The sequence below is a fragment of the Rhinoderma darwinii genome, chromosome 9 (genome assembly GCF_050947455.1).
Source record: "Rhinoderma darwinii isolate aRhiDar2 chromosome 9, aRhiDar2.hap1, whole genome shotgun sequence".
Taxonomy (NCBI): domain Eukaryota; kingdom Metazoa; phylum Chordata; class Amphibia; order Anura; family Rhinodermatidae; genus Rhinoderma; species Rhinoderma darwinii.
Window position 1 is genome coordinate 91404066 of NC_134695.1, and position 23601 is coordinate 91427666.

The 23601-nt window shown below is 41.4% G+C and overlaps 1 protein-coding gene across 1 annotated transcript in view; it reads right to left on the reverse strand.

Moving 5' to 3' along the window:
- Positions 1 to 23601, reverse strand: part of CDH13 (cadherin 13) — a 475876-nt gene that overhangs the window by 397291 nt on the left and 54984 nt on the right. The window lies entirely within an intron of this gene.

The window sequence follows — 23601 nt, forward strand, 5'->3', positions numbered from 1 at the left end:
TCACGCAGGACCCGCTGACAGGTCCTCGGGACTGATGGATTCAGGTCTTCGAGAACGATACAGCTGATATGTATACAGAATACAGACAGAGCAGCTGTATCTCAGAAAGTAAAAATAACTTTTAATAAAAACGAATGATAAAGTTGCACCAATCACACTGATACACATTTATTTAAAAAATAAAAAAAAATCCCTTTCAAAGGTTTACATAGCATTTAATAATAAAATAGTGTGCCTTCAGTGTCAGGCTAACGTACCTTTAGGCTGGGTTCACACAACCTATTTTCAGGCGTAATGGGGGCGTTTTACGCCTCGAATTACGCCTGAAAACACGGCTCCAATACGATGGCAAACATCTGCCCATTCATTTCAATGGGTTTGCCGATGTACTGTGCCGACGACCTGTCATTTTACGCGTCGCTGTCAAAAGACGCCGCGTAAAATAACAGCCTCGTCAAAAGAAGTGCAGGACACTTCTTGGGACGTAATTGGAGCCGTTTTTTATTGAATCCAATGAAGAACAGCTCCAAATTACGTCCGTAATTGACGCCTCACAAAATGCGAGTACATGCAATTACGTCTGAAATTCAGGAGCTGTTTTCTCCTGAAAACAGCTCCGTAATTTCAGCCGTAATTGACGTTATCGTGTGCACATACCCTTAGTCGACCAGAGGAAATTATTTTAAATGGCCTTCTCTCTAGCAGTAGAGTATTTTCAATGAAGGCCACATGGCCGCTATGAGGTCTGAGCTAGGTTGACTCCACACAGGGGCGTAACTAGGAAAGACTGGGCCCCATAGCAAACTTTTGACTAGGGCCCCCCCTCTGCTGGGTATCACGCAACCCCCCCCCCCCCTTTGTAGATAGTGCCTCCCTATAGATTCCACCACACAGCGCCCCCCTATAGATAGCACCATACACAGCCCCCTGCAGATAACGCCATACAGCCCCCCTGTAGATAACGCCATACAGACCCCCTCTGTAGATAACGCCATACAGCCCCCCTGTAGATAACGCCATACAGTCCCCCCTATAGAGAATGCCATACAGCCCCCCCTTTAGAAAATGCCATACAGAACCCCTCTGTAGATAACGCAATGTACCCCCCCCCCCCCCCCCAAAAAAAACGGCCTATAGTTTGTCCTACAAAAGACATGCATCCCCTATCCACAGGATAGGGGATACATGTGTGATCGCTGGCAGCGATAAGGAGAATGGGGGACCGAAAGTCCCCCGAAGTTCTCCATGACTAACCTCGGACTTCCGGCGTCTGCGCAGTTCAATAAAAATGAAAGGAGCGCTGGTCACGCATGCGCACAAGCGCGACCGGCGCTCCATTCATTTCTACGGAGCTGCCGACACAGACCCCGGAAGTCCGAGGTTTGTCATGGAGAACTTAGGGGGGACTTTCGGTCCCCCGTTCTCCTCATCGCTGCCAGCGATCACACATGTATCCCCTATCCTGTGATTAGGGGATACATGTCTTATGTAGGAACAACCCCTTCAGTGGCGTCGTGCTGTAGCAGCCATAGCGGCTGCTAGCGGAGCCTGCTGCCATGGGAGGGGGCCGTGCCGGCGGGTGGCACGGGCCCCCTCATGCTGCAGGCCCTGTAGAAGTCGCTACGGCTGCTATAGCGGTAGTTACGCCACTGCGTATAGGTTTGTACGGCGTAAAACTACAGCTCCCAGCATGGCCTGAACAATGATAAGGATATGCTGGGAGATGCGGTTTCACAAAAAAAATCCTATCACCATCATCTCGCTGCAGATCATACAGTGACTACATTACTGATTAGAGGCAGAATAAACATTTACATTAAGTGACTCACCGGTGACGTCTCAGATTCTAGTTCTTTTCTTCTCCCTCCGGTTCAGACATCTATGATGGATTTCTCCCGGGCATGACCCATTTCTGCAGTTTTCCGTTCAGATGTCTTCAGCTTCTCACTTTTAAAACATTTCTGCACCTGTAAACAAAGTTAAAATTCTCAACACATCTAAATATAACTGACACACACACAGTGCCCCCTGTAGATAGTGACCTACATAGAAGCCCCTATAGATAGTGCCCACATATGGACTCCAGAGCTGCAAGGCAATAGTGCTAACCACTGAGCCACGGTGCTGCCCTACATATAGCTTCCCCTATAGTTCTTGCTCCACGTATAGCCCACCTCTGTACATAGTGTCTCACATATAGCTCCCCCTGTATATAGTGTCCCACATATAGCCCACCCCTGTAGACTGTGCACTACATATAGCCACCCTGTTGCTAGTGCCCCACAGGTAACCCACCCCTGTATATAGTGGCCCACATATAGACCCCCCTGTATATAGTGGCCCACATATAGACCCCCCCTGTATATAGTGGCCCACATATAGAGCCCCCTGTATATAATGGCTCACATATAGAGCCCCCTGTATATAGTGGCCAACATATAGACCCCCCCTGTATATAGTGGCCCACATATAGAGCCCCCTGTATATAATGGCTCACATATAGAGCCCCCTGTATATAGTGGCCAACATATAGACCCCCCCTGTATATAGTGGCCCACATATAGAGCCCCCTGTATATAATGGCCCACATATAGAGCCCCCTGTATATAGTGGCCCACACCCCCACATATAGACCCCCCCTGTAGCTACTGCCCCACATATAGACCCCCCTGTAGCTACTGCCCCACATGTAGAACCCTATATATAATAGCCCACATAAAGATGACCCCCCCCCCCCCACTATAGATAATGCCATTCACATTTTTATGAGGGGGAAAAAACAAAAACTTGACATACTCACATTCTCCGGTTCCCACGCTGTTCACTGGCGATGCAGACATGCTCTCTTCTGAGCATGTCTGCAGGAGCTGAACGAGCGTCCTCCAATGACGCTGATTGGCGGGGCAGAATGACTTGCCCCGCCAATCAGCACCTTCTAAGCATGGAAGCGGCGCGATGATGTCATCGCGCCGCTAGCCAATCAGTGTCATTGTAAGGCACTGGATGGTCAGGCACGGAACATGCCCGAACATTCAGTGCTAATACATGTATTTGGCTGCCGCTAGCACTGGGGCCCCCTCCTGTGCTAGCGACACCTACAGGCATGAGAGGGCCTGTGTAAGGCTCGGCGTCGCGGGCCCCACAGTAACGACGCTACCGCTGTAGTAGCCATAACGGCTGCTAGCGGCGCCACCGGGCCCCCTCAAGCCCCGGGCCCCGTAGCAGCCGCTACTGCTGCTACCGCGGTAGTTACGCCACTGACTCCACATCGAGGTGCCGAGGCCATTTATATTCATGTGATCATTGTCTACTATATAAAACAAGAAAAAAAAACACAATGGTTGTCTTCCAAGCGGAGTCACAATATCAGTTGTTGGACTATTACCTTAAAGGGGTTGCAGCATTACACATCTACATCAGGAGGACTAATCCGTGGAACGTAGAGCTCAAATGTGATGTGAACAGAGTCTAACACAGACAAAGTGCTATAAAATGCACAACATTTTCTACTTTGCATATTCTGGCAGAAAATCTATTTGTCTACAATAAAGACATGGTATATAAATATTTCTAGCAAAAAGTAGGGGTTAAAGGGGTTTTCCCATAATGCTCGACCACTGCTCCATTCATTTCTAAGGGGCTGCCGAAGAGAGCGCTCGGCAGCCCCATAGAAATGAATGGAGCGGTGGCCAAGCATTCACACTACCACTCCATTCCTATGAGGCTCCCAGGAATGGCAAAGTAAGCCTGTACTCGTGATCGGTGGGGGTCGGACCCCCACAGATCAAATATTTATCATATATCCTGTGGATAGGTGATTAATATTGATTATGGAAAAACCCCATTAAAGTGTCTACAATGTCCCTTTATATTTCAGTTTACACCAACAAAACCAGATCCAATCAAGATATAATGGAGAGTCTCTTATATCAAGTGGCCATTAAAAATATGTAAACAGAGACAAGACGTACATCTGCCTGACCAGTTAGGAGGGTGCGGGACCCTCTTTAGTGATGTATAATATCATCTTCATTTTCGTATTGATTTCTAAACGTTTTTGTCACTATACTTGTACTAAGCATGGAGAGCCTACAGACCGTACACTTAAGCCCCATTCCGGTTAGTCACAACATAAACTTGAGGTTTTCCAACTACATAAATCTCCAACACAACCTGAATGGTTGGGGGCATGTTATAGAGTGTTATCTAATTTGGGGAAAAAATAAAAGTTACCCAAAGCAAAAATTGAAACTACTCAATGATCGCTATCTAAAGTTGTTAGGACATGCCAAGGTCATGATTATCTGGGTCCTCGTTCTCTCTCCGCTGTGCCTTGTCCTCCATTCCTTGGCTTCTTTGCATTCCATTATCTACCATCATTACTTCTCCTGTCCATCACTTCTAAGGCTCCTTTACCAATGGTGGCAGACTCCCTGGCTTCTGGGCCCCATAGCAGCTACTACGACCGCGGCCCTGGTAGTTACACAAATGAGGTTGGTATTTTCCACTCATGTCATCTTTCAACAAATCTCAAAGGAATGACAGATATCCCTTTAAGTGATCATGGATCAACAATCAATCCATGTATCAACAATCTAAGCAAGGTATAAGAACAAATATATTATGTTATGTATAGTGTCAAGACAGCAACAGGATGTTACTTGGTGGCAATCCAAAAAATATACGGTACCTGGGGAGTCATAGTGAAAAGCAGTGGCTTTCCAAATGGAAACTCTGGGCATACCACGTCCTTATGGGGGGAATAAGAAGCCACTGAAGGTTGAGCTTCGAGGATTGTAGACACAAGTATACTGGAGATATTGAGGAATCTATAAAGAAAACAAGGTTCTCCAAAATAATGCCCAAAACCAAAAATAACCATTCGTGCTCTATATGGATATAATGGACTATTTGTGGGGGAATAAAAGGTATTATAACCTTATAATTGTATTGTGTTGGCTACACAATAGTGGCTCATAGACTAAAAATACTGACTGCAGACCCGAGTCTATGGAGTGTTTTCCTGACCAAGGCGTTGCTACAAAGAATTTGGATGTTCTTGCCTTGGTCTTGTCTCACAAATTAATATAATACTAAAGATATAGAATATACATTGAAGCCAGCCCGGCAAAAATGTGGCTGACCATACATTTCCATTGTGGTTTTACACGCTGGCTGTTCATATGAATGGCCAATAGTATAGTACGTGGACAAGCCGGATCCACCAAAGCAGGAGACACGTTTGCTTAGCGACTTTTTACTCTGGCTCATAGACGAGGTCTAGGGCGGGCTAACCTCCCCCATGACATCCATATACTCGAATACGGCATATGGACAATGGTTATCATAACGGGACAACCTTGATAACCACACTTTATAAATAATAAGTTCCTATTTTTTTGCATTATAATCTCCACCCTTAATACATAGACAAGCACTAGAGATTTCTGTTTATCCAAAATCTGGACTGAAGAAAAAAAACAACTACCGTGTACTGTGCCCTTGACGATGAGACAGCGAAGAACATGATTTATTCTTAAAGTGTTTGATGATATGTTTGATGATTTGTCCGACTTTTGCGCATAAAGCGTCCTTCTTGAAGATTGAATATGTCAACACAGGGCAGAGGCAGACCTTTCATTAGAGAGAGAGATGCTAGGAATCTTCTCAACAAGCCCGTCTGGCCTTTAATCTGTAGGTATATTCTGCTAGATATCAGCCTCCGGAGATTTTTCTGCATGAGCGGTGACCTTGACAATGGCTAGGTTAATGACAAGTATATATCCTCTGGAGAGCTATCCCACCATTCCTTTATCACTTTGAATATTCGTCAAGTTGCATTTCTTTCTTGAAATACGCATTTCTAACATAAGTATCCACTTGGAAATAACAATCCTGTGCATTTCGTTCAGAAACAAATACATTCTCATAAAGTGGCGGCAAAAATGGAGTCATACTGATCTTCAGATAAGTGGTGTGTAATGAAATGTATTATTTTCTCGGGAAGAGGCTGACCACTTATCTTTATAGTCCATTAAGAAGGATTGACAATAACACAGAAAACAAAGGCAAGGAAGTTATTCTAAATAGGATCAGTAACGGTCTTAGAGTCGTCCCTCCATATGTTGTGGATATTTTTCATATCTATTCTATTCGGGGTTTCGAGAGGGTTCAAATAGTTTGTTAAGAATGTTGAAGAACGTTAAAGAACATCTCTAAGTCGATCAAATTATTTCCAATGGTGTTCATAAGTCAGGATAATCACATAGGAGAGGGGGCTCCACAGCAAAACCAATCTAGGGCATCCTCAAACTGCTGGTCCATGGTATTGCCCCATTTATATCCATCCTCTGTAGTGAATAAGGGCAGTGTAGTCCTTACACTACTCCACCTGCCCATGGTGGTGGCCATGGGGAGACAACATTGAGCATGTAGTATCGAGAACTCTTGTTTCTCCCCATCATCAGATCTTAGAACTTGTTTGGGTTGGGAAACCAAAGTCCAATTTAAATAATTCAATGTACCAAGTTAGGTACCATGGCTAACCAGATATAGCGACTTGTTAATTGCCTTATTTTGGCCTTTCATTGGAGAGGAACATATTGACCCAACAAGAAAGACCAAGAAATATCTTCGAGGTGACATTAAAATTTCACCATGGATTTGTAGTTTTCTTTTGGTTAGACCCTTATTGAATCCTTTGCTATGTATACAGAGTATGTTATAATGGAACCATCCATCACAAAAACCAACAGACTTGTGAAGCACCATGCCATAATTATTCAATTGCAGTGTAGCATATACCCCTTACACACTACTGTAAGAATTCCTTGGTGAAAAGCAAACATCTTAAATTACTCTTCCATGTCTTATTTATGGACCTTAATCCAGAGCAGTAGTTTTTAAACTATGGCTCTCCAGCTTTTGCACAACTACAACTCTCAACTGAGAGTTGTAGTACTGCCACAGCTGGAGAGCCAAAAGTTGGAGATCACTGATGACAATATTGACAGATTTGGTCATAAAACATTGGTAGAGGTCCAACTCCTGAGACCACCACTGATCCTGGATGGTTTCAGTCCCATTCAAAATAGGCCAATAGACTCATACACTGGTCAAACCTTAATATTTCCAAACCCTACTATCACCAGTTGTCCTGTCTGGAGAATCACGCTGTGGTCATTTAAAAGCCATCAAGTAAAATGAAAAGAAAAGCTAGCAAGGTGTTAAAGATGAAAAGTGTTTGTCTAAGTGAAGCAAATGCCACACACACATTCATTGTAAATATTCATGGGAGAACTGCATTATGCATGACCATTAAATGTGTTTGCAACATTCACTTAGCAGGAACAAGGTTGAGGCTGCCATGTAATGATCCGGGAGACCGGCAGCGCAGGGGCAGGGGGTGCAGATAAACTGCTTATTTACAAGAGTCTAAAGTCTTCATTTACATGGATTCATCTCCATAATTATGGAATTTCATATATGATACCGAATACTACTGACCTAAGAAGGCTGATCCCCACTGATGCTCTTTTATAAGAGAGATAGATAGATAGATAGATAGATAGATAGATAGATAGATAGATAGATAGATAGATAGATAGATAGATAGATAGATAGATAGATAGATAGCCAGACTATGGGACGGGCAGAAAGGGCTGTCGCCCATGGCCCTCTAGCCCTTGATACCAGCTGTTTAGGAATGGTTATTATTTGAGTGCCCTGTTATATTGACAATGTATAGGAGTGTTATGTGTTCACTGTATGGCACAATTATGTAGACACTATATGGAAGTATTGTTAGGGCGGTGTATGGTACTGTTGTTTGGAACTGTAAGCTGGCATTATTTAGGCACCATATAGTCTATTTTAGTAAATACTTATTCCTCATGAAAAAAAACTCTACACTGTCATTCCTCTGATATTCATCCTAAAATATTTTTGACTAAATTGACAACTGGGTGTTACTATTCCCCTTGTCAAAGGGGCATGTCCTTACACAGCAGGGACACCCCCCCCCCCAATTGGTAACACCCAGTTGTCAATTTATTCATATATTTCTAGGAGGAATAACAGAGGAATGGCACAACACAGAGAAAGAGAAAGAAAGAAAGAGAGAGAAAGAAATAAATAAATAGAGAGAAAGAAAGAAAGAAAGAAAGAAAGAAAGAAAGAAAGAAAGAAAGAAAGAAAGAAAGAGTGAGAGAAAAAGAAAGAGAGAAAGAAAGAGAAAGAAAGAAAGAAAGAAAGAAAGAAAGAAAGAAAGAGAGAGAAAGAAAGAAAGAAAGAGAGAGAGTGAAAAAGAAAGAGAGAAAGAAAGAAAGAGAGAGAAAGAGAAAGAAAGAGAAAGAGAGAGAGAGTGAGAAAGAGAGAGAGAGAAAGAGAAAGAGAGAAAGAGAGAGAGAGAGAAAGAGAGAGAGAAAGAGAAAGAAAGAGAGAGAGAAAGAGAAAGAGAGAGAGAGAGAGAAAGAGAGAAAGAGAGAGAGAAAGAGAGAAAGAGAGAGAGAAAGAGAGAGAGAAAGAGAGAAAGAGAAAGAGAGAGAGAGAGAGAAAGAGAGAAAGAGAAAGAGAGAGAGAGAGAAAGAGAGAGAGAAAGAAAGAGAAAGAGAGAGAGAGAGTGAGAAAGAGAGAGAGAGAGAAAGAGAGAAAGAGAAAGAGAGAGAGAGAGAAAGAGAGAGAAAGAAAGAGAAAGAGAGAGAGAAAGAGAAAGAAAGAGAGAGAGAAAGAGAAAGAGAGAGAGAAAGAGAGAAAGAGAGAGAGAGAAAGAGAGAAAGAGAGAGAGAGAGAAAGAGAGAAAGAGAGAGAGAGAGAAAGAGAGAGAGAAAGAGAGAAAAGAGAGAAAGAAAGAAAGAAAGAAAGAAAGAGAGAGGGAGAGAAAGAGAGAAAAAAAGAAAGAAAGAAAGAAAGAAAGAAAGAAAGAAAGAAAGAAAGAAAGAAAGAAAGAAAGAAAGAAAGAAAGAAAGAAAGAAAGAAAGAAAGAAAGAAAAGGAGAGAAAAAGTGTTTTTTCAATTTTCATAGGAGATTTTTCATAGCAGGTCCATGAAACAGTTGGCTCAGGGGACTTGATGAATAATAGCCAGAAATGTGCTTAGAGCAGCCCACTTGAGGGGGCGACCGTGAGCACAGGAGAAAGCTCCTCCCAATGTTAAAAGAATATGAACTCAATCCTGAAGCCTGATGGGAGTAGTATTCAAAATAGAAAAAAATGGTATTTAGAAAACCCTATCTTCAAAATATCTATTCCATATCACTTAGCAATGTGTACTGTGCCATACAAGTTAATATGAATGGCAACCGGAGATGCCCTCCCCGAGCCCTGACTGACCGGACAAGGCTTTTGGTAGATTATCAGATGCCATATCCATATTGTACTGTCATTTATAGTATATTGTAGTCATTTGTTAAAGAAACCTTCTGTCATTAGTTGTAGCTGGTGGAGTTTACAGTGTATGAAGCCTGAGCTCCATGTCCCGAGGGGCCATCAATAATAACGTGCGAGTTCTGTAGGGTGACAATCCTTATGGTTTCACGGGGTGTATGACAGCTCTGGTCTACAAGAACGTGAGAGGTTTCGTCCTTGAATGATAAGAACAGAACACACTTGTAGGTTTTCTTCCTCCCTGGAGCTGATGAGAATAGAATCACAGCCCATTCTCAGGAACCATTACTTGGCGCGGTAAATCACCGGCGTGGAAGACAGAGCCGTGGAAAGCGAATTCTGTGTTTAGCTCATTGTCACACACAACACGCAGCGTCAGCTGGATTTCAGGGAGGCTTCATTGTACGGCTTCCTCTATGGAGGCTTATCTGCACAATCTTCACCTCTATGGGCTCCATTCATCAGGGTGATCCAGCCTTTGGCATCAAAGAGCTGAAATCTGGATGCGGACTTGTTATTTCAGCGCTATTAGGAATTTGCAATGGTTGTCATTTGTATTTATTCATCCTCATTTTAAATATTTTGCTGATGTAAACGACCCACAGAGACCTTGGGTGACTAAACAGACAGTGGAAAATACACTGATATTTAAAGGGGTGGTCCACTTTTTGTTGAAAAAGGTCTTCTGATGAAAAGCTGATCACAGGGTGTCCCACTGGTCCGAACCCCAAGAGATCAGCTGTGATCTGTGGGGTAACCTGCCATCAAGTATTGAAATTCCCTACAGCACAACCACAGGGGAATTGTAGTATTACACAAATCCCAATGAAACCAATGGGCTGTCTGTGTAATGCAAGGACACTCCAGGTCCTCCAGAGGGAGAGATGCTCTTTTTAGTTGTTTTCTGCTCTGGTTAATGAAGGTCATAATGGGGGACCTCTTCTATTTAAAGAGGCTCTGTCACCAGATTCTCAAACCCCTATCTCCTATTGCATGTGATCGGCGCTGCAATGTAGATAACAGTAAAGTTTTTTGTTTTTTTTAACCTTTCATTTTTTGCCAAGTTATGAGCTATTTTATATTTATGCAAATGAGCTTTGAAATGGACAACTGGGCGTTTTTTTTTTCGTTATGTCCAACTGGGCGTGTATTGTGTTTTTAACTGGGCGTGTTTATGTGTATGACGCTGACCAATCAGTGACCAGTCAACGTCATACACTCCTCAACATCTGCACGCTCCTCTATTGAAATATTCTGTGCTGCTGTGAACTCTGCTCTTACCATTACGTAGCTCTCAGTCTGTTACCTCTCCTCCACTCCTGTCCTCAATAACACCTTCACATGATTGGCAAGTCACCACCCCGCACAAGATCCTACTGCACGGCTGACAGCCGTCAGCTGTATAGAAGCGCGCCCTGCTGTGTCTCACTTAGCAGCTGGGTGTGTTCCCCTCATCTAGCTGCTACGTTCTATCCTGACCGCCGGTGAATTCTCCGTGCGGTCTTCGCAGTGCTGCTACCCCGTTTACCTACGGTAGCAGAACGCGGCTCCTGAAATACTCTGTGCTGCCTTAAACTCTGTGGACAGGTCAGGATCCTGTTTTTTTTAAATGCTGCTGGGGAACACGCTCGATCCACTATATAAGGCTGCGCCTCCACCCTCTTCTGCCCCAGTCACTTATTCCCAAGCACTGTAAACTTTCAGATTGGTTGCGCTGTGAATATTCGGAGAACGTGATTGGTTTATGTGCAGGGTAATGAACATACAGACAAGCAGTAGAAGACTGACTAAGGGCTGAGCATTTCATTGAATGAAGTCTTCTACTGCTTGTCTGTATGTTCATTACCCTGCACATAAACCAATCACGTTCTCCGAAGAAAAATACGGTCGTGTGCATGGGGCCTAAGAGGGGAATCCAATTTTAAAAAAACAAAAACTTAGTAAAGTTTACCCCCTGACCCAAGACAAATCCATATCCTACTCAACTGGTTTTTGAAATGTGGGACTAGATTTAAAGCCTGGGCAAATGGGGCAATTGCCCTCGGGTCTTCAATATACTCACCCACCTTGATATCAACAAAGTAACATTGAGGAGTTCTATAGTGCTATTATTTGCACTGTATGGCACTATTATGTAATCAATATATGGGCACTAACTGGCGCTATTATTTATGCACCACATGGTACTCTCTATTTCCCCAAAAATTTGGTAGCCATCTCCATGTTTGCCCAGGGACCTCCAGAAACCTTGATCTGGTACAATCAAAAGGTTATATATTGGGCGCATTGGGAATCCCTACAAGCAAAACCTACCAGCAATTCTTTCTAAACCATGAAAACTGGGTTGATATTTTAATAACATGTCTGGTGCCCTTTAAGACTTCTCCTTTTCCACCTCCGGCAGATCTGTGCCGTCTACGTATTTCCAGCCAAAGCTTAGCAGGAATCAATCTATATAAAAGATTATTCAATTGTCGATGAGTACGACTTGCTTTTCTTACAAGCTGCGCATTTTCCCGAGCTCGCAATTAAAAAATTTAATGCATTGTTTAAAAAAAACGAAAATGCTGCTTCCCCGCCGCTTATTACAATGTGTCAGGGAATTATATCCATCAGCGTTTGTATTAAATTTCTTTCCCATTGAGTGACGGATCGGCGCTGTTTTAGACAGGCCATGCGATACAATGTCTTTTAAATGAGCGCTCCTTCTTAACGGGGCGCGTTATTCAGAATTGTCATCGAAAATGAACATTATGTTGTATTTTATCTCTTTATAGTGCAGCCGCCATTTCATCCAGATAACGCCAGGAGAAGAACGACTTCGCAGCGGCACTTCAGAAAACTTTGATTACTTTCCAAGCTCAATAATTAAAGGAAATCATTATCGAATGAGGCATAACATGCCGTGCGAAGACCATCTCGCTACATTGTCTTTTGTAGTCTATGAGAGTCATAAATTCACCTCCTGTCTTAGGCCCCATGCATTACGGTCCACAATTACGGGCCCATTCCTTTCTATGGCCGATGGCCACCTTCCTGTATATTTACGGGAAGGTGTCCGTGCCTTAGAAACTTGCCCAAAAATTTTTTATTTTACGGACCGTGCTCCCATACTTTAGGGACACGACCATATTTTTCATCCATCCGGAAATAATGTCTGGAAATACGGATCCGTAGTCATTTATAGTCATCCGTAAATCACCCGCATACATGGAAGGGTGTCCGGTCCGTATTGCATCCGTATTTAGAGATCCACTAAGAAACAGGGAGGAATCTAGGGTAATCCCCTGGTGTTGCATAGCAACGTTTTCCGTAATTACGGACAGCTACGGATGCACATCCGTAATTACGGAAACGCCCATAGATTTCTATGGAGAGTCCGTGCTGTAATTACGGTAAAAAGAAAAGGACCTGTTCTATAATTTCTACAGCATGGACACCCATCCGTAAAAATAGGGAAAGGTGCCTGTAGCCCATAGAAATGAATGGGTCCGTAATTACGGATAAAAAATACGGTAGTGTGCATGGGGCCTTATTTTTGATGGGTTTTTAGCCTACGGCTTCTTCCTGTCTTTTTTTCCTTGCTTTGCACTGCAGATCTGCTTTTTATGACAGGCTGCTGTGTCTTAGCACAAGCCCACTGCCCCTTCAAAAAATAGAATTGTCCCCAGTAATACTGAGATAGGGGGCGCACTTACATCCACTAAATGCCTTCTGCCTGGATAATAGTATACTACATTCGCTAAGGAGCCCATGGCAGCTTCCTCGTCTTCCATTCAGGTTTGGACTAGCCCACCAGAAGACATGAAGATCTGTCAGAGGGCCCAAGCCATGACATAAGGCCCATGAGGTCCAGTGGATCTTACAATGCAATTAAAGGGGACATGCACCTTTTCTGTATAGCTGAATGGTCAAGTAGTCCGGGCATTGCTTCCATTGGTCATTTTGCCACGCAGGGGCCATTTGTGCCCACTATTTTAGCTTTGATTCTATAGATACCCCTATAATATAGGGAACTGGTTCTGGTAAATATAATATTGCTGGGATTTCAAGGAAGGTGCAGAATTCAATATCAGAAATACTATACAAATAATTTCATCCAAGTCAAGCTTCAGCACCAGGACGTTGAGTTGCTCTGGCCGTGAACATAAGAAAAGCCTTTACTCTGCAGATTTCACTTACCAATTGGTTTTGGGGGATGGGATGCCCTTTATTTGCTGGAATAGATGAAATTCAATAAATCGGCCTTTATCTACCGCTACGTAAACAGAGGAATAAACGAATTCACACAGCGCAATGAATAAACAGGAAGAAAAATATTTGGATTCGGATGAGCCGGCGCAGTGGACTGTTCTCTGCAGCTTTAGCTCCCGAAAGGACCATGAAAAATCTGGGGTGTATGAGGATATTGTTAGATGGCGCTATCAGGAAATCCCATATTACAGTATTTTATACTCGTCAAACTTTATACTATATTCCACACTGGATTTTAGATCACTACCTCCACCCTAATGATATTGAGTAGAGTAGTCCGTAGCAAAGCAAGTTCTCTGACAGCCAAGACAAAGCTGGCAAGACGCCCCCCTAGCACCCTACCGCCCCATCTTACTTTCCCTTGTGGGTATCCAGAGCCTTAAAGTGGTCATACTCTACATAAGATAGGACTTGGCAGTCAGTGACAGTATTTTCGCCATAAACATGTACTCGGCCGACTTTGGTCTAATGTGTATGGCCGAGTCCTTCTTAATCTGTGCCCAGTGGTTTAGCATTGAGCGGTTTGGCGCCCCAGCCTTGTGAGTCCAGTGATTAGGTTCCCCTGTATCTGGTTTTATAAAGGTTTGAACCATAATCCTTGACGTGTAGAGCCATAGTGCCTGGTTTCTAGTGGTTTAGTGTCTTAGTCACATAAGCCCAGAGGATTAGGGGACTAGAGCAGTCCCTGGTTGTCATGCACCAGTCCAATGCTTTAGTGCCACTAATGTCCTTCTAATTTGCCCCAGGCATTGTACCTGGATTCCATTTGTTTAGTGAACTAGTCCCTGATGATCAATGGTGTAGTGCCTTAGTCCCTAATAAGATTAAATCACTAAATATGATGTTCATGGGTTTGTACCCCCACCAGTGTCGACAGCTTAGCACCCCCCCCAGTGTCAGGAGCCTAGCCTCCCCAAAGGGTCAGCAGCCTTACGCCCCCCCCAGGGTAAGCAGCCTAGCGTCCGCCCAGGGTCAGCAGCCTAGCACCCCCCCCTCAGGGTCAGCAGCCTAGCGCCCCCTCTCATGGTCAGCAGCCTAGCGCCCCCCAGGGTCAGCAGCCTAGCACCCCCCAGGGTCAGCAGCCTAGCACCCCCCAGGGTCAGCAGCCTAGCGCCCCCCAGGGTCAGCAGCCTAGCGCCCCCCAGGGTCAGCAGCCTAGCGCCCCCCAGGGTCAGCAGCCTAGCGCCCCCTAAGGTCAGTAGTTTAGCGCCCCCTAGGGTCAGTAGTTTAGTACCCCAGTCGCAGGGAGCTTAGTGGTTTTACAGCCCTACTCTATGGGGTTCAATTATTTAACGCCCCTGTCACTAGCGTCCTGTGGTTTATTGCCCAGTTCCTGGTTCCCAAAGACATAATGCCACACTTTGTTGCCCATTGGCCTTAATACCCCTTGATGTCTATTGGGTTTTCTCCCATTCCCTAGATGTTAGTACTTCAAACTTTGATATCCAGGGGTCATTTACGTTCTGCCCCCCGCCATTGATAGGCTGTCATGATGCTGCCACCTACTCCATTCTACATGTCAAGGATCACTACAGTTGGCATATTGGCTGGCAATGCCCATGTAGCCCCAACCAGATTCCAAACTTATGCCAGGATCACCATTTAGTTGTTGCCATAACTCCCGACATCACAGACTGAATAATATTAATAATCACTCATTATCTATTTCTTTTCTTTTACTCCGCGCTGTAAATATCTACAACATTAAATCCGAATATTATCCTGGAAGCCGAAGAGAGAAAATCCAATTACGATCACATTTGCCCCAGTGTTAAATAGAATGTGACTTAAAAAGACCCCAAAACAAAAAGATAAACCAGTATTTTGTTCAGGACGCCAGGAGAAATCTTATTTTCATTAGAAGAAGGAAGTGTCTGGCAGTCGAATGTTTGATTAGGATGTAATTTACTTTGATATGCAAATGACATTGCAATTAGTTGTGAATTTGTGAAGAGGCAGCGGTAGTGCGCCAGGCAGCGCGTAATACATTCACAACTGGGAGTTCAAGTGTCTGTCTCGAAAACAAGAAATCTCCAGGGAAAGAGGATCGGCTTGTTGGGAACGTGTACAATGAGGCACAACTCAGTCTTAACATTCACCTTGTGTCTCAGTTTATCTAATGCCAAGAAAATTCTTTAGAGTATGGATTATATGGGTAACGTTGTCTTGGTGGGTTGACCCTGGATTGACGAGTAGCCGCATTTCAGGTCATCCCATCAACACAACAAAATCTATATACAACTGGGTAAATCTAAGAACTCATGCATAAGAACGGGTTATGGATCGAGAAACTGGTGCCCATAAAATTCTATACTGAACCTCCGTAAGGCTCAGATTTGCACATAGGAACACAAAGGACTTTTCTTACGGATTCCATATGAATCTCTGGAAGAAAAAAAAATAATAGGGTGGCCTGCTTCATTGCATGCCGTGTTAGAGAAGAAGAATAGGATGTCCGAGAACAGTGGCTCTCCAGCTGTTGCAGAACTACAACTCCTAAACTACAACTGTCAAGGCATGCTGTGAGTTGTAGTTTTGCTGTAGCTGGGGAGCCACAGGTTCTAGACCACTTCTCTAGAAGAAGAAGGTGCCTCACTAAGGTCCTGTTCACACGCAGTTTTTTTCTGGCAGAAAGAATTTGCCTCAGAATTCCTTCAGGAATTTTGAGGCAGATTTTGAACTACCTGCATGTATTATTCCGCAGCGTTTTTCGGCCGAGGCCATTGAAGCTAATGTAAAGACCGCAGGCAAAAAAAACAGCGAAAAACGCTCAGAAACTAGCGCCGCAGGTTTTTTTCTTCCTCCAATAGATTCAATGGGAAGTCAGAGGCGGAAACCGTGGCAAGAAAGGACATACCGGTTTTTTTCCCTGCGAGTAGCCAAAAGTTGCCCAGGAAAAGAATGCCTCTGCCTCCCATTTCAATGGGGGGCGATAACGGCTGATTCCGACATGGATACTTACATATATATGCAGGAATAAGGAATATGGACAGGGCTTTTCTTCATGAGATAACTCCTTTATTGCTGAGTCTGAGGGGGCGGAGCATGACAAAAATGCAAAGAATACCAAAGAGACAATTCCTGTGTCATGCTCCGCCCTCTCAGACCCTGCACTAAGCCTGACAGTATTTCAGTGTTCCTTTAAATTCCAAAAACATTAGCTTTATTACCCTCCTTGATTCCCCGCCACATCCAGCACTAGTTACAGCTACATTTTAGTTTACGCCACATGCCGACACGGAGTCTTTGATTTTCCCACTAACAAAAATGTAGCACCAGCGAGAAGGAACTCAACACTTCTTTTTTTTTTTGCTGCAAAACTTTAGGTGTGATTATCATAGAAATAGACCGATGCTCGTAATTCTCACATTATAATGGCCTTGACTTCACTACAAGTCACTGGCCGGAGAGGAGCTCAGCCTCTGGGATGTTCCGTAGTCCTGATATTTTTGTACATTAAAAGACATGACAAGATCTCAGGTTCCAGGTCAGTAATAGACCAGCGGATTGTATTGCAGTCCATTCCTGTGCAGATGGCGGGGGAGGAAGGGCAATAAGATTGTGTCGATTGATCTGAGCCACCATGGCATGCCGCTGTCTAAAGAGGTTATATCTTTTCTGGGGTCATGCTTTATACATTCTGCAGCCTAGACTTCTTTTATATACCATTAAATCACTGAGTACAAAGGGAATATTAATAGGTAGAAAGTTAACAGAGACTATAATGATGCATTGGTAATATGGTAGTTATATTATGGCTACAGGGGGCAGTATTATAGTAGTTATATTCTTGTATATAGGAGCAGTATTACAGTAGTTATATTCTTGTATATAGGAGCAGTATTATAGTAGTTATATTCTTGTATATAGGATCAGTATTATAGTAGTTATATTCTTGTATATAGGGGGCGGTATTACAGTAGTTATATTCTTGTATATAAGGGGCAGTATTATAGTAGTTATATTCTTGTATATAGGGGGCAGTATTATAGTAGTTATATTCTTGTATATAGTGAGCAGTATTATAGTAGTTATATTCTTGTATATAGGGGGCAGTATTATAGTAGTTATATTCTTGTACATAGGAGGCAGTATTATAGTAGTTATATTCTTGTATATAGGAGCAGTATTATAGTAGTTATATTCTTGTATATAGGGGGCAGTATTATAGTAGTTAAATTCTTGTATATAGGGGAAGTATTATAGTAGTTATATTCTTGTATATAGGGGGCAGTATTATAGTAGTTATATTCTTGTATATAGGGGCAGTAGTATTGTAGTTATATTCTTGTATATAGGGGGCAGTATTATAGTAGTTATATTCTTGTATATAGGGGCAGTATTATAGTAGTTATATTCTTGTATATAGGAGCAGTATTACAGTAGTTATATTCTTGTATATAGGAGCAGTATTATAGTAGTTATATTCTTGTATATAGTGAGCAGTATTATAGTAGTTATATTCTTGTATATAGGGGGCAGTATTATAGTAGTTATATTCTTGTACATAGGAGGCAGTATTATAGTAGTTATATTCTTGTATATAGGAGCAGTATTATAGTAGTTATATTCTTGTATATAGGGGGCAGTATTATAGTAGTTATATTCTTGTATATAGGGGAAGTATTATAGTAGTTATATTCTTGTATATAGGGGCAGTATTATAGTAGTTATATTCTTGTATATAGGAGCAGTATTACAGTAGTTATATTCTTGTATATAGGAGCAGTATTATAGTAGTTATATTCTTGTATATAGGATCAGTATTATAGTAGTTATATTCTTGTATATAGGGGGCGGTATTACAGTAGTTATATTCTTGTATATAAGGGGCAGTATTATAGTAGTTATATTCTTGTATATAGGGGGCAGTATTATAGTAGTTATATTCTTGTATATAGTGAGCAGTATTATAGTAGTTATATTCTTGTATATAGGGGGCAGTATTATAGTAGTTATATTCTTGTACATAGGAGGCAGTATTATAGTAGTTATATTCTTGTATATAGGAGCAGTATTATAGTAGTTATATTCTTGTATATAGGGGGCAGTATTATAGTAGTTAAATTCTTGTATATAGGGGAAGTATTATAGTAGTTATATTCTTGTATATAGGGGGCAGTATTATAGTAGTTATATTCTTGTATATAGGGGCAGTAGTATTGTAGTTATATTCTTGTATATAGGGGGCAGTATTATAGTAGTTATATTCTTGTATATAGGGGCAGTATTATAGTAGTTATATTCTTGTATATAGGAGCAGTATTACAGTAGTTATATTCTTGTATATAGGAGCAGTATTATAGTAGTTATATTCTTGTATATAGTGAGCAGTATTATAGTAGTTATATTCTTGTATATAGGGGGCAGTATTATAGTAGTTATATTCTTGTACATAGGAGGCAGTATTATAGTAGTTATATTCTTGTATATAGGAGCAGTATTATAGTAGTTATATTCTTGTATATAGGGGGCAGTATTATAGTAGTTATATTCTTGTATATAGGGGAAGTATTATAGTAGTTATATTCTTGTATATAGGGGGCAGTATTATAGTAGTTATATTCTTGTATATAGGGGCAGTAGTATTGTAGTTATATTCTTGTATATAGGGGGCAGTATTATAGTAGTTATATTCTTGTATATAGGGGCAGTATTATAGTAGTTATATTCTTGTATATAGGAGGCAGTATTATAGTAGTTATATTCTTGTATATAGGAGCAGTATTATAGTAGTTATATTCTTGTATATAGGGGGCAGTATTATAGTAGTTATATTCTTGTATATAGGGGGCAGTATTATAGTAGTTATATTCTTGTATATAGGAGGCAGTATTATAGTAGTTATATTCTTGTATAAGGGGGCAGTATTATAGTAGTTATATTCTTGTATATAGGGGCCGTATTATAGTAGTTATATTCTTGTATATGGGGCAATATTATAGTAGTTATATTCTTGTATATAGGGGGCAGTATTATAGTAGTTATATGCTTGTATATAGAAGCAGTATTATAGTAATTATATTCTTGTATATAGGGGCAGTATTATAGTAGTTATATTCCTGTATATAGGGGGCAGTATTATAGTAGTTATATTCTTGTATATAGGGGGCAGTATTGTAGTAGTTAAATTCTTGTATATAGGGGGCAGTATTATAGTAGTTATATTCTTGTATATAGTGGCAGTATTATAGTAGTTCTATTCTTGTATATAGGAGCAGCATTATAGTAGTTATATTCTTGTATATAGGAGCAGTATTATAGTAGTTATATTTTTGTATATGGGGGCAGTATTATAGTAGTTATATTCTTGTATCTAGGGGGCAGTATTATAGTAGTTATATTCTTGTATATAGGGGCAGTATTATAGTAGTTATATTCTTGTATATAGGGGCAGTATTATAGTAGTTATATTCTTGTATATAGGGGGCAGTATTATAGTAGTTATATTCTTGTATATAGGGGGCAGTATTATAGTAGTTATATTCTTGTATATAGGGGCAGTATTATAGCAGTTATATTCTTGTATATAGGGGGCAGTATTATAGTAGTTATATTGTATATAGGAGCAGTATTATAGTAGTTATATTCTTGTACATAGGAGCAGTATTATAGTAGTTATATTCTTGTATATAGGAGGCAGTATTATAGTAGTTATAGTCTTGTATATAGGAGGCAGTATTATAGTAGTTATATTCTTGTATATAGGGGGCAGTATTATAGTAGTTATATTCTTGTACACAGGGGGCAGTATTATAGTAGTTATATTCTTGTATATAGGAGCAGTATTATAGTAGTTATATTCTTGTATATAAGGGCAGTATTATAGTAGTTATATTCTTGTATATAAGGGCAGTATTATAGTAGTTATATTCTTGTATATAGGGGGCAGTATTATAGTAGTTATATTCTTGTATATATGAGCAGTATTATAGTAGTTATATTCTTGTATATAGGAGCAGTATTATAGTAGTTATATTCTTGTATATAGGGGGCAGTATTATAGTAGTTATATTCCTGTATATAGGGGGCAGTATTCTAGTAGTTATATTCCTGTATATAGGGGGCAGTATTATAGTAGTTATATTCTTGTATATAGGAGCAGTATTATAGTAGTTATATTATTGTATATAGGAGGCAGTATTATAGTAGTTATAGTCTTGTATATAGGAGCAGTATTATAGTAGTTATATTCTTGTATATAGGAGCAGTATTATAGTAGGTATATTCTTGTATATAGGGGCAGTATTATAGTAGTTATATTCTTGCACATAGGGGGCAGTATTATTAGTAGTTATATTCTTGTATATATGTGGCAGTATTATAGTAGTTATATTCTTGTATATAGGGGCAGTATTATAGTAGTTCTATTCTTGTGTATAGGGGCAGTCTTATAGTAGTTATATTCTTGTATATAGGGGCCAGTATTATAGTAGTTATATTCTTGTAAATAGGGAGCAGTATTATAGTAGTTATATTCTTGTATATAGGGGGCAGTATTATAGTAGATATATTCTTGTACATAGGGGGCAGTATAATAGTAGTTATATTCTTGTATAAAGGGGCAGTATTATACTAGTGATATTCTTGTATATAGGAGCAGTATTATAGGAGTTATATTCCTGTATATAGGGGCAGTATTATAGTAGTTATATTCTTGTATATAGGGGGCAGTATTATAGTAGATATATTCTTGTATATAGGAGGCAGTATTATAGTAGATATATTCTTGTACATAGGGGGCAGTATTATACTAGTTATATTCTTGTATATAGGAGCAGTATTATAGGAGTTATATTCTTGTACATAGGGGGCAGTAATATAGTAGTTATATTCTTGTACATAGGGGGCAGTATTATAGTAGTTATATTCTTGTACATAGGGGGCAGTATTATAGTAGTTATATTCTTGTACATAGGGGGCAGTATAATAGTAGTTATATTCTTGTATAAAGGGGCAGTATTATAGTAATTATATTCTTGTATATAGGAGGAGTATATACCATCATCGTTATCTATGACGCTAGGAGACACTGCCTCTCTGCAGGAAAACTGTCCCGTACTGAAAACATGTTCCACGGAGAGGCAGTGACTCCTAGCGTCATAGATAACGATGATGCTAGGAGCCCAGTTCCCTGCAGTGTGCTCAGTCCGGGAAATGCAGCCGGCCTGCGGACCGTATATCACGGACTGAACACGCTCGTGTGAATCCGGCCTTAGTCATATTAGAGGATAATGAAGTAAATCATCTTGTGAAACAGTTTCTGTCAAATTTCTACCAATGCTATAAAAATATCCTGAATTAAGTGAAGCCAGTGGCTTTTATGCTCTTAGCAGGTCAAGTGATTAAATAGTTCTACAACTGAGAAATCAGATACCAAGTTTTCAATTTTCCTCCCTATTCCTGCAATCAATCACAATCAGCTTCTCATTCGCCGTCTTGTTTAAATTTATTTGCATTCATTTTATTAAGTTATTTGTGTATATGGGAGGTGAGGGCGGGTTCACACATAGCGGAATTTCACTTAAATTCCGCTGCGGACACTCCGCAGCGTTAATCCGCAGCGGAGCCGTTTCTCCATTGACTTTCACTTTAATTTAGCAGTGTTCGTTTACACGATGCGTACAATTCCGCTGCGGAGCATAGGCTGCGGAGCGGAATTTGGTGTCCGCAGCATGCTCTGTCTGTTGCGGAGCAGTGGCGGACTGGTTGCGGACTCATGGCGGAATTTCTCCATTGACTTCAATGGAGAGTCAAAATTCCGCAATGAAGTCCGCAGATCTTATGTGTGCTGCGGAGCGTATTGTTTTTACTACCATGACATTTCTTCATTCTGGCTGGACCTATGTATTTCTAGGTCTACAGCCAGACTGAGGAAGTCAATGGGGCTCCCGTAATGACGGGAGCGTTGCTAGGAGACGTCTGTAAATAGTCACTGTCCAGGGTGCTGAAAGAGTTAAGCGATCGGCAGTAACTGTTTCTGCACCCGGGACAGTGACTACCGATCTCAATATACATGTATCTGTAAAAAAACATATAAGTTCATACTTACCGAGAACTCCCTGCGTCTGTCTCCAGTCCGGCCTCCCAGGATGACGTTTCAGTGTAAGTGACGGCTGCAGCCAATCACAGGCCAAGCACAGGCTGCAGCGGTCACATGGACTGGAGCGTCATCCAGGGAGGTCGGGCCGGATGCCGAAAGAGAGACGCGTCACCAAGACAACGGGCGGTAAGTATGAATTTCTTTGACTTTCACTAGGGAAAGTGCTGTCCCTTCTCTCTATCCTGCACTGAATAGGGAGAAGAGAAGCACTTTTCCTGCAGTCCGCAGCGGCCAGTCCGCATCAATTTTCTGCACATTTTGTGCAGATCCGCTGCAGAATCTGCAACGCAGATTCTGTGCGGCATTGATGCGGACAGTTGCGGAGGAATTCCGCCATGTGTGGTCATGCCCTGATAGTGACATTTACTGAAGCCCAGTGGGGACTATTAGTCCTGGCTACTCAAGACCTATATGGTCTTTCTGTGTTTCTTAAGTCTTATTTCAGTCCCTAAGAGCAAATCTTGAAGGCAGATGCACGCTCTACAGTTTTGCCCCTGTTCGAGGGATGCAGTATTCGTAGCCAGAAGAAGATGGCTCCGAGAACTGCATGGCGGCCGTCCTGCAGAACTGCAGCTCTGCTCCTATTCAAGTGAATAGGAGTTGTCCGATCGTGGACAACCCCTTTAAAAAAAATCCCCAGAAATTTGGGATAAATAATGTTATATTGTAAGGCTGTTTTACTGCATTTCTATTGCAGTTTTGTTGCGATTTTCATGTGCTCATAATTACTGTGAAAAACGATTTGATTTGTAAAAAATTTTGCCAACATTTTGTGATGTGCTTTTTAGCTATGTAGTATTTACAGCTGAAGCACATAGGGCTGTCCTGTCTCTCTAATGGCTTAGATTCCGTGGCGGCTAT